We start from the raw sequence: 12,246 nt of genomic DNA, 5'->3' as shown, positions 1-12,246 counted from the left end.
GCGGCCGGAAATTCCCTCAGACTGCCTGCAGCTCCAACATGGCGGCCCACACCACCAACATGGTGGCCTGAAATTCCCTCAGAGCTGCCTGCAGCTTTCTTGGGGTGGTCCACAGCTGAGAAGGAAATGGTTCTGTATTCAGAGGGAGTGGGCATGGACCAGGTTCCTGATGTATGTGCACACAGCCCGGAGCTGCCAGAGCTCAGGGAGCGTTTGGACAATACTCTCAGGTTTGGTGGTCCTATATGGAGCCAGGAGCTGGAACTCATCGAACTCTTCAACCTCAGCATATTCTGTGACTCTATGATAGCAAAGGGCAACTACAGAGTCCATTCTCAGCTTCTGAAAAGCTAGAATTCCTTCACAGCATGCAAGTTCCACCCTGACAGATATCTGTAAGAAGCACCTGACGCTTTGCATTTAATCCTTGCCCTGGGAACGTAACGATAAAAAAAAAAACAAAAAAAAAAACTAACAAGTGACAAAATTGATTCTATGATCTCCTTAAAAAAATGAATTTTCAGCTTAAAACACAAAAGAAAACCAAAAGAAAACCAAAAGAAATGAGAAAATTTGAATTCTGAGACAAAATAAAAAATTTAGCTGTGTTGAAACTTAGGTTTGTATTGCTATTTCCAAAGCCTCAGGGTACAGAACACCACTTTCTGCAGTAGGCAGGCTCAGCTGCCTTAAGCCAGGTCAACAGGCAGTCAACAAACAGGGTGTGCTGAGCGAGGACAGCAGGATATTAATGTTGTCATTCACCACAGAATAACTTGCACACATTATTTATTTCCTAAGTCTAAAAACACAAGTATATCTAACCAGTTACTCGGATTTCTTGCCTGACTATTCTGAAAAGCTCTCTTCTCCCTGCAGAAAATTCTGGTATACTTTCTCCCCACTGGCCCCAAACTCAAGTATTTCAGAGCAGAAACACTGCTAAGGTGTCTACCTGTAGCTCTCTTAAAAAAAAGAAAACCTAAAATTTCAGAATACTGAAACAAGACCAGAACTACTAAAATGTCATCAAGGAAAGTATAGAATTAAACTGCATCGTTCCAGAGATAGTCAAGATGTGGACAAAAGTATACGTGGAAAGAAAACTTTCTTCCACTGAACTCAGTGACGAATCTTGCTTTGTCTTTTCCTATGTTATACAGAAGCTTTGCACATTTAATGCAGTTCCTTGAAAATGTTAAGAATGGTAGCATTTGTAAAACAGAGCTAATAAAGTAATGAATACTCAGCACTGTGTCTGTAAGAGTGATTACAGATTGAACCAAATGTAAGCTTCTTCAAGAGTTAAAATACATAGTGATAATACTAAAAGCTCCAAGTTTGTATTCAACCATTAGGTTGATGGCAATTTATCAGTTTGGGTTTTACTATCGTATGTATTAAAAAGATCTTTTTAAAAGCGTTTCTTTCTGTGTTTTTGAAGATAGAGGCACAGAAGTATGGATGTGGTCACTTACAAAACAAAGGCAGCACTGAATTTTACTGAAGAATTAAAATTGCACCAGAATGCTCACAGAGGTTTATTTAGAATACAGTTTACTATATTATACGAAAAGCACTTAGGATAGTAAATCTGTCTTAGGAAGATATGTAAGTGGAATGTCTGGGTTGGATGGAGATGAGCAACACCATACTGGAACAAATCCTGACATGTCCTGATCCTTTCAGATTTACACCTCTATTGTGGATAAGGATCCACCCTTCTGAAACACTGACTTCTTTTGGACTACTTTACCTCTGAAAACTTGTTTATAAGATTTTCTCTACTGGATACAGTAAATCAGAAACATACTTCTTGACAGCAATTCTCTAGATTTTGAAGGTTATTAAGATCCTACCCTCTAGTTTCATAAGAATGCAGTGTTGATTTAAGGGCTTCATTTTCAGAGCCTACCCTGTCCCTCTTCTGTGGGACAAGGGGAAGGGATGCCAGGGAATCATTTCACAACTTAAGATTAACATCCAAAGATATATACAAAATTCCTCAAACAGCGTACTGATTTCAAGAAACAGAAGAGATTCAAGAAGCAGAGAGGAAAGAAAATAAGTGAGAAGGTGTGGAAAGAGAGAACAGAACACAGCAAGATGCTGGAAAACAACAGAAGTCATGTGATCTAAATTCCCTTTACTGTGTTTTAGTAGTGTGGTGCAGTTTACCCTTTATCCTCTGAAAGACCTCAGCTAAGCCACAGTGAAATGAGGTAAATTCAGACCTGAATTTCTACTGAATACAAATAAAACAGCTTATGCTATTGAGAGGCTATATTACACATGTACTTCCTACTAAATACCAATACATTTTGAAAAGACTGCTGTTAGCACAGTAAATCTTTGAGCCACAACTTGCTGTAGGCCAGGGTATTGAGATCATTACACCCGATCATTCAGCACCGTTTGTCCCAAGTTTCTTCCCTTGGCATCCATCTCTGGCAGCAGAAACAGGATGCTGAGCAAAATGGTTCTTTCATACATTTTTTCTCATGCTCCTAGTATGTCCATAATAAATGCTACTATGAGAAACAGCACACAAAGTCAGAAGAGCAAAGTAACATTCCATACAATGAAATTGTGTTTTTAAAAAAGAAGCCCACTCTCTCCCGTTTTTTTAAGAAACTTTCGTTGTAAAGCGAACATGATGGAATATTGTAATAAAAACACATTTCTGGTAATTGCTATGTACTTCTGTGTAATTTAGGGAAGCTAATGAATCAGCCTTCCGTATGAAGGCTGAACATTTCCTCCTTAAGTAACATAACAGCACGTACCTGTCAACAAAAGCAGCAGTCTGAAGATTTAGAAGAGATTTGGTTAAGGATGGAGATAGGAGCTTGTGGACAGCAAGTAAATTTTGCTTACCTTTCTGTACAGCATCTGGAGCAACGAAGCCTCTCAACACATATTTCACCATTGGTTCTTTCCTGATAGAAATGCACAGCTCAGCATCTGGGCAAGCTATCCATCTCTCGGATGAAAATATCATTTCATACCTGAAAGGAACATCAAAACTGTAAAATGCAGATAAGGCCAATGGTGATGAGCACTGCGCAGCAGAGAAGAAAGCAGTAAAGATAAACATCAGAATAAAGATACTTCCAATCTCCAGCCATGATAGACTTTAAACATGAGTTAAGCCTCTGAGACTTCTTGTAATTCATCCTTTTTTCCTATATAACTTTTTTCTTTTTAAAGATGTAATTTCCTTTTATCCTCTTTGCCAATACATGGATACTCCCTCTGACAAGAAAGCATTATTGAGCTGTGAACCAGCTGCAGCCAGTGGGAACAGGACAAACAATAACCCTAACATAGTCAAGTTCGAGGGGTTAGAGGGTCTTTACAGTCAAGACAATCCAAGGAAAATGAAAACCAGGAAAATAAAAAACATACGCTTTAAAGGTCTGTTACTGCAAGTCAAAAACTGAAAGGATTCTTATTACTATAAATCTAAGAGATAGCTAACAAGACGTATTCAAAAGAAATGTATTTTCTTAAATACAAACAGGAGAACTAACAGGCATCCCACAACAAACTGCTGCAACCACTGACTTACTGGGAAGAACAGTAAGCATGAAACCCGTGAAAACAGACAGCCACGTTACTTTGATGCAGCAAGTCCTCAGAGCAGATCTTTAGATGTAATGTAATCTCACTAAATGCCATTCAGCAACGACCACTGTTTCTAATCAGTGAGCTGACAACCAAGCTGGCTATCAGATACCAGCTAGAGCAGATTCGAGTATCAGCATCTGCTCAAACAGGCATTTTCTTTTTTACTCAACGTCCTGCCTCTGATCTTCAGTTACCAGGCAATCTTCTACTCATACAAGAGAAACTGCTATTTTCTGTTATTACTGTACTAGCAGGTATTGTATTCCAGGTGAAGAGATGCCATGGCTCTGTAAAACCCCTTGACTTTTATTAATGCTTCAGGGAGCTTGAAAGCTAATGGGATAAAAAAAAATAATAAAAAAAAGGTAAATAAAATAGGCTAGTACCTGTTTTTTTTTTTTTTTTTTTTTTTTTTTTTTACTTCCTCTAGCAATAGAGGAGATAATAAATATCAGATTTGAAGATTAATTTTGAATGAAATGCTTATGGGCAAGGTTGCATTAAATCATGTACTGCTTGTTTTTAACACACTTCACAAGTATACCATAAGGTATGATATTACTGTACGTTATAACAGTATACTATAGTATACTTCAGAAGTACACTTTATTTTGATTTTAAATAAGATGAAGACTCAAAGTTAGATTTGTAGACATTCATAGACAAATTAAGTTTCCACATATATTATGAACCTGCTTTTTTTTTCCATGTAGTGGATGCACTACTTAATACATTTTGTTATCCTAACTTTACGGATCTTCCCATAGCTTGTGTGTCATGTAGAATTTCCAAGGCATTCAACTACAGATCCCACTCCAATATCCTGATTCTATTTACACAGCAGCTTAATCAGTAGGCAGCTAACTTGGTGGCATAAAAAAAGACCATTTTTTGCCCTGGATTTCAGTGATTCAGAGAACTGGAAATAAATAACCAATTTAAAATCTTTCTGTGATCAGGGAGGGAAAGAAGAAAGAGGACATTTTCCATGACTAGCAACAAACGTCTCCAAAACCAAAAGCAAAAATACTTCCAGTAATGTACTTCACAAACCCATGGTTCTGTAATCCATTCTGAATTATTTGCAGGATCAAGAAACAATTTTGTCAAGTTTATGCTTTGTATTTAGAAAATTTAAATATTTTATCAGGCCATTCTGTAAACACTGTGCGTGCTATTTCAAATACTCACTATCCAGAAAAATCAAATCCAAGGAACACATTTAATTCTTAAACTTAATTATTTATTTAGAGTAGTAATATCTAGTTGGTGCCAACTTCCCAGTGTTCCCAGGACACCTACTTCTATCTGGAACACATTCCTCTGCTAACGTCAGTGGTTTACCCGCTCCAAGTGCATGAGGCACCAAGCCTTCCTGCACTTCTGGGCTTGATCATTTATTTTTAATTGGTTTTCTAGGAAGACGTCCCTAAAGCATAGACCTGTGTCAGCCAAGCACCAAGCTTTCCTCCACTTTGAGGCTTTTCAGAGAAAATCAAACCCTAATGAGCTGCCCATTGTTTGGCCCTGGAACCCTGTTTCCAATAGGATCACAAATTATTTTACAGGAATCTTGTCACAACACTACAGGTTGACTAAAGGCAACAACCCATTTAGAACCTGCTTTAGAAGTTATTACCTCCTAAAAACTGTTGCCAGTATTTGTGAAACAACAACTTTGCCAAGAAGCAGCATATTTTAAACCGACTGACTTTGGGCATTAGACACCAAACTGCTCTGCTGCTATTTTAAACCACGCCGACAAACAGAAAGGCATTTCCTTTAAATGCCTATAGATTCATTTAAACTCCTATGTTAAAACAGAATTATTATAAGAAATTTTTCAAAGTTCTCTAATGCATCTTTTTTTATACTAAGCTAGCCAACTTCTTCATACTTAGAAACGTATGTTAATTGCTCTGTTTAGTATCCCAAACCATATCAACCTAACAAACCTTGCTTAAGCTTGGCTGCAATAGCTTTTTTTGGAATTGTTACAAACCTTTAATATGCATTAATTTTTTTTTTTTTTTTTTAAGTATTTCTGTAACTATGCTAAATATTTGTCTACAGAGCTGCAAGGAAGAGTTCAAAGAGTAGTGCACAGAAATCCAAGTTTTAATATGGAATTCTAAAGAAAATCTTTGGACTTCTGAAAGGATGAAGTACAGTCTTGGGAAGCTATTTAAGTCTCCAGTTATAGATTTTTTTCTAACAAATACAAATTATGTTTTTATTATCTGCAGTAGCACAAGAATGGAAAAAATATGTATGTTGGGGAGAGGGCTGCAGTGGAGTTTAACTAATTATAGTAAACAACATGAAAACTGAAATACAAATGAGAAAGAATAACCAAACAATTTGTGAGTATGACTGTTTCTAAAAAACAGCTTTGTAAATCTGAACATGTCTGAATTTGAACACACCTTTAAAAAAAATCTGTTCTAATGAATGAGAAGGCAATGTCAACAGTACAACACCCGCAGTGCACACTGCTGAGTATGCATTTTCAGGACACACTGTGCCCTTAGTCCATGCACCCACATGAAGTGCTTTGTGACTACTATATCTGTATTTATGTAAACAGGCACCCATCACTAAGGCCTTTGGGTACATTCACATTAACAGAGAGCCATAATTTACAGTAAAAATAACAGACTGCCAACATTCAGCGTTGTCAACAAATGAATACCTTAAGATCCATTTCTCAGCTGCCATAATAGTATCATAAAAACCACACACGGTTGCCAACTGCCACAAAATTATCCTTTAATTGCCTTTTACACTCAATTTACAACCAAGGAAAGATCAAATGAAGACGACAGCCTTAGCCAGTATCTTGAAGGTCAAGTAACTGATCATGATGCATGGTTAGGAATGACAGGCTGGGGACAGCCAGCTTATATGCGGTGGGTTTCTCTTCTCTCTCTGGTATTTCCAGTCCCCCCTAACTTCTTTTCTTCTGCCTTCACAGATCAGCTATTACACTGTTCATATCCACATTTTTTACATTCCCCCTCCAGCTGACTCAGACAACAGGATTTCCACAACCATGGCTGTTATGAAGCATTCCTGCACCAGTTCTCTCTTCACTGCCCACTCCTTGCGGACTGCTCACCATCACAGCCAACTCTGCATCTTCCTGCCCATCCCAATCTAGGCTCTGCAGCTCCTTCCAAGAGCCTAAGCAGCACCACGAGCCACTGCCATGCTGATGTTCCACTCAGCCTAAAGGACAGATAACAATTTAAGACAGTTTCCCTCAGCTCTTCAATTCAAATTTATGTGCTCTCATTCTTAAGCCAGGTTGGAGACATCCTGTGTCACTGGTTTCATCCTCCTTGCTTGATTTTTAAGTCCTACAGTAGCTTCTCATATCACTGAAGTGCCCACCTTGATGTTATTTATTTGTGATCACTGGTCGTACCTGGTTCTTCTACAGAAAATTATCTGTGTTCACCTGCTGCTACCTGCTGCCATGACTTCAGCTGACAAAACCAGCTAACTTGAAAAGGATTAGGACACTGTCATCTGTAAACATAACTTAGCTAAAATAAACTCTCCTTTTATTTGGCTATGTTATTTCCCCCAAGCATTTAGGGCAAAGTTTATAATAACTTCCTAATTTACTGTGCATTTTTACCCTGGTTCAATTGCACGTCAAACACGATGTGGAAAGAAGAGCAAAAAATGCCATGAATTTTTGTGCGCACTAGGAACTGCAGAAATTACGACATCCATGTTGCTAAATACTTACAAAGAAATTTATCTATATGTATGTACAAAAAAGGTAAAATATTTTCTTACCTGAAACAGCAATAATTTATCAAGACCCACAGTCTATCAATATCTACATAAAACACCATGCAAGGAGAGATCAGTTCATGTTCCTCTAAATAAGTTAACTAGCTTTAATTTTTTATTATTGCCCTAGCTAGAGATTCCAGTTTATATATGGAGAATAGCAGAAATCTGCATATAATTAAAACCTGTGTAGTCACATTGTGTCCTAATTTCCCATACATATCCCTAAAGAGTCTAGGATATATAAATTACAGTATCATTTGGCTAACAATCATGGGTGGCCACGTTTAATAATATAACCTTCCCAGAATTTAATTAAGCAAGATCAGAACATGGAAATTAGAAGTAAGGAGACTCTAGAGTGAAATAAATTTAAAGAGTCTCCCTTCATTTTTATGCTTTTATGATTTTATTACCTTTACTAAAACAAGGGGAAAATGCAAACAGAGCAGTTACTGTTTATCTTAAATTCTACATTGCTCTCCCCAAGAGAAAGCAAAAAGACTTTGTTTTTAATGCTGTACACTTTAGAGCACTTTTGGAAATATCTTGAATTTTCAGACCAGCATTTTATGGATATGATCTATCTAGAAAAACTAAGCTTAAATTTTCCCTTTTCCTCTTTACTAGTGAGGGGAGACTGTACACAAACATGTTTGGCATCCTGATGCTGTCTGAAAGTGAAAGAGATCCTAGAGAACACAGAACCAGTACAAACTTGGGATTGCACACACAGAATGCTTTGTTCTGCCCACATTCGTGTAACACAAGTTCAGCAGAAAATCTTTCAGTGGAGTTTATTTTTACCATATGAGCTATAATCTATTGATTATAAAATTAATCTGCTGAAATTAAATGGTAAACTTGACCTTAAAAAAGGAATAACTTCAACGGACAATCTCTCTCTTGGAAGCAAAACCTCTTTGGGGACTTGAACTGAAGAGAAATCTTGTTCTGATTTTTTATGTGATGGTTTTGGTGCATATAATGCCAGGTCACTTGACCCTGCCACAGGCGACAGCAAAATCTCTAATATGTCGGAGTTCTATTTTGGAAACTCAGAGGAAGAAATGGAGCAATTTTTTATTTTTTTTTAACCTGTGCTAACACTTCTTTTATATTAAAACTCTTCACACTTGCGCCGTTAAATATCTGCTCTTGTTAGTTGTAATTACGTTTGTATGATCAAACCATTTATGGGTTTGTTTTTAAAATCATGTGCTTTTTTCCCACATTTTATATAGGAGTCAAAAGAAAACTGGAATTTATAGTACCTTTCCTTTAAGCATTGCACGAGGAGGTCACCAAGGACAAAAAACTTTGCTTTTTGGGGCAGCTGCTGTCAATCCCTTTGACAGTGCACCTTCCTTAATGCAACACGAGAAAACAAAACTCAGGAGCCATGCCCAAAACAGGCCACATGGTGTTTTGGCAATTACCACAGTGAGATGGGCACACCTGTGAGGTTACCAAAAAGCTGAACAGCTTCTGGGCTCACATGTAGATAAAGATCCCACAGTGACCTCTTTCTTATTTAACTCTTGCACAGCAGGCATGTCGGCATTAAGAACACAGCTCAACAGAAAGAGAGTGAAGAGGAAAAGGGTGTGTATGTGATGGTGATAACAAAACCAAAGAATCACCAATATTAATAACTGGAGACCAAAGGACCCCATGTGCTTGCAGAGCATTATCTCGCACGCATTGTGAACATCGTGCTTTTCTACGAGCACTCTGCATTCCTCAGAAAACCTCTATGATGTACACTGCAATCCATGATTGACACGCAGGATGAAATGTTCTGCAAAGTTCAAGAGGAAGATTCTCCTCCAAGGAGTTACAAGCAGTATTGAGGTTTAAATGGTAAGACTTTATAAAATGATGAAACGACCCAGAACAAACAGTTCTAGGCAAAAGCCATGCAAAGATCCCTTGAGGCAATATCAGCTTTAAAATTTTACCACCGTATCTTCTTTATTTCCTATACTATGTTCTAACTCTGCGACACATCAGCACAAGGCTCTTCTCCTAGACATTGTTTTTGGCTATAGGAGTTATTGACATTTGTTGAAAGAAAAATCCTTCATGTGTAGAATTGAGCAACATAACCAACATACAAATAATCCACTACTAATGTACAGAAATTCCTTTAGCATTTCAGGGGTTTCCTTTTCAATGAGAAAGGATTTTGTCATTTATTGTTGCAAATCTAATCAGAAATGTAGTCCAAATATCTGTATACTGTACATTTTTATCGTTTCAATTTTGCTCCAGAAAAGAAAAAATAAGTTTAAAAATCATTATTTAATTTTTTCAGGATGTCTTTACTCAGGCAGAATTTACTACAGTAACTGTCTTCCAATCCAATTATAATTTCTACATATACCATGAAGAAAACCCATCGTAGGACAGCTAGCATTTTAGAGATGTCAATTACAGTTATTTTTGTTATGCTAAACATTTGCCTGGACCAAAATCATCTGGCACTTCCAAACGAAGCTCCAGCAATGTTTTATGTCAGACATAAACAGCCATTACCTTTGAGGGAATATTTCCATATATCAGCCTTACTATCTATGAGTTCTTCAAAAGTTTTTAGTTTTATGCTGTAATTTTCTTCTGAATTTAACCAGAGGGGAAATGTGATATGTTTCCTAGGGTAAAAAGAGTTTTATAAACCCTGTTAATATACCACTGCAATGTAACCCGTGTCCGTAAGCTTACCAACTATGGCTGTGTTGAGCAGTAGACGCATTCCTTTCATTCTATTTTAGATAGTCACAGCAGGCATTTTCTTTCTGCTGCCACCTAACACCCAGCATAATACTCAACAGAAACGCATGTTTCAATGGTTCCTTAAGGTTCAAACCTCTTAGCAGCAGGTAAGTGCTTCTGAAGTTAGGTAACAGCTGATATTGAAAGACACCTGGGATGCAGCCTGTGCTGATACAGAACAGCTACAAAAGCACAGCAGCCTTGGGCACGGGGCATGCCAGCTGCTCTCGCTGCCAGATTAGAGAGTAAACGCAGGTTTTCAAGCAGTGGGGCAGAAAATCAGGGACCCTGCCTTGGGTTAACAATTTAAATCAAATAGATCCTAGGGATTGCAGATAAAGGCCGTGCCTCAGATTGCATTATGTTTCATGTTCACATATAGAGGCAAGTGCAGGAAGAGCACTGACCTTTGCTTGGCTGACACAGGTCTGTGCTTTAGGGATGTCTTCCAAGAAAACCAATTAAAAATAAATGATCAACCACTATGACTTTTTTCAGCTTGTCTTGTTCATATTTGGAGTATGTTAGCCATATCGCTACTGTGACATCAATTAAAATTGTACAGCTTCCCTGTATCATGCACATGAGGACAAGACTATTCCCCATGCTCAGGAAGAACGAAACTGTTCATACGACAAAGGTAATTCCTTTTCACCGTGCTTCTAACCGGAAGAGAAAGAAGATATGACATAGCTCCCAAAAGTTTATGATGATAAGAACTGCAATATGATGGCCAAAAGTGTTCACTCGGACCTTCTGGGCCTCTGTCAGCGGTCAATGGATGCTTAGGGAAAGCAGAAAGAAGGAAGAAAAAGGATGAGATCTTAGTTCCTGAAGACGCTCTCCCGGCTTTCAAGTATCAGGGATTAGAAACAAACCCCATTAGTGCTGCAATGATAGCAGTGATATCTGTCCTCGTATCAATGGGCTTCATGTGGAATCGTAATGACTGCTGGGAGCCATGCCATAAATCCCATGCTGCCAATAATGGATAGAGATATTTTTTGGATCAAATGGCAGTAATCAGAATATTAGCAGCAGAGAGATCCAACCCTGTTTTTATTAATGTAAACCTACAACAATGCAATAAACTGCCCCAGCAAGATGTGTTTCACAGATCAAGAGTAAAATGCTTTCATTCCCTGCTGCATGTTAAGCTCCTATTGCTTGAACCCTTGGTGCAATCCTGGTCGTACTGAAAGTAATGACAGTATTCCCAGTGATTTGAATACATCCAAGTTTTCATTCTGTGAAGCCACAGGGTGTTTGAAACATTACTTTTAGCTACCAGAAAAGCAACAGTAACTTCTGAAAACCACAAAAGTAACAGTAACTAATTTGGTTTTCCCTTTGCAGTTACGCTGGGCAGAGTTATAAATATTTTCTTAGAAACAATTATACGGTTTCTTTCACTTCCCTTAACTATTGACTGAAGTGTGATATATGTATTGTTTCAAGTAATATATAAAGCCTCATAGCCATTTATTGACAATGTGCCAAGCCAGGTACCTTTTAGGCAATTCTCTAGCTTGAAAGACCTATTGTTAACAGAGTGAACTCCAGACACCTCAATATCCCTGACTGTTATCATTTTGAACGTAAATGTACATATTAATCAGCTAATCACTAACCTCTGAAGCCCCTAAATGCAGTATTGGCAAGTCTTCTTAAAAAGCATTTCCAATCTTGCATGACTGTTGTTGCATTTACTTAAGGAATCATCTGTCACATAATGGCTAGTTAGTAAAATCGACTAATTAACAGATAAGTTAAATGGAGAAATAAATCTCACAAGCTCAAGACTACTGAAATGTCATCCTTTCCCATGCAAAGGCACCAGAAAAGCTTGAGAAAAACTGATGCATTTTCAAATCCTTTTAGGTATGTGAAATGTATACCATTTCATCCATTTTCTGTTACAGCTTATTGAACAATGGTTTCTTTTTCTTTTTTTTTTTTTTTAATATTAAAGTACATGCAGTACATTACAGAATTGACAACACATCTGAGTCTTTTTTTCCTCTTGCTTTCTATCTG

This window comes from Centrocercus urophasianus, unplaced genomic scaffold, assembly GCF_019232065.1.
Source record: "Centrocercus urophasianus isolate 14NV4802_14NV808 unplaced genomic scaffold, USGS_Curo_1.0 seq_20, whole genome shotgun sequence".
Taxonomy (NCBI): Eukaryota; Metazoa; Chordata; class Aves; order Galliformes; family Phasianidae; genus Centrocercus; species Centrocercus urophasianus.
The sequence above is the reverse complement of the archived record's forward strand: the minus strand, read 5'-3'. Positions refer to the sequence as shown.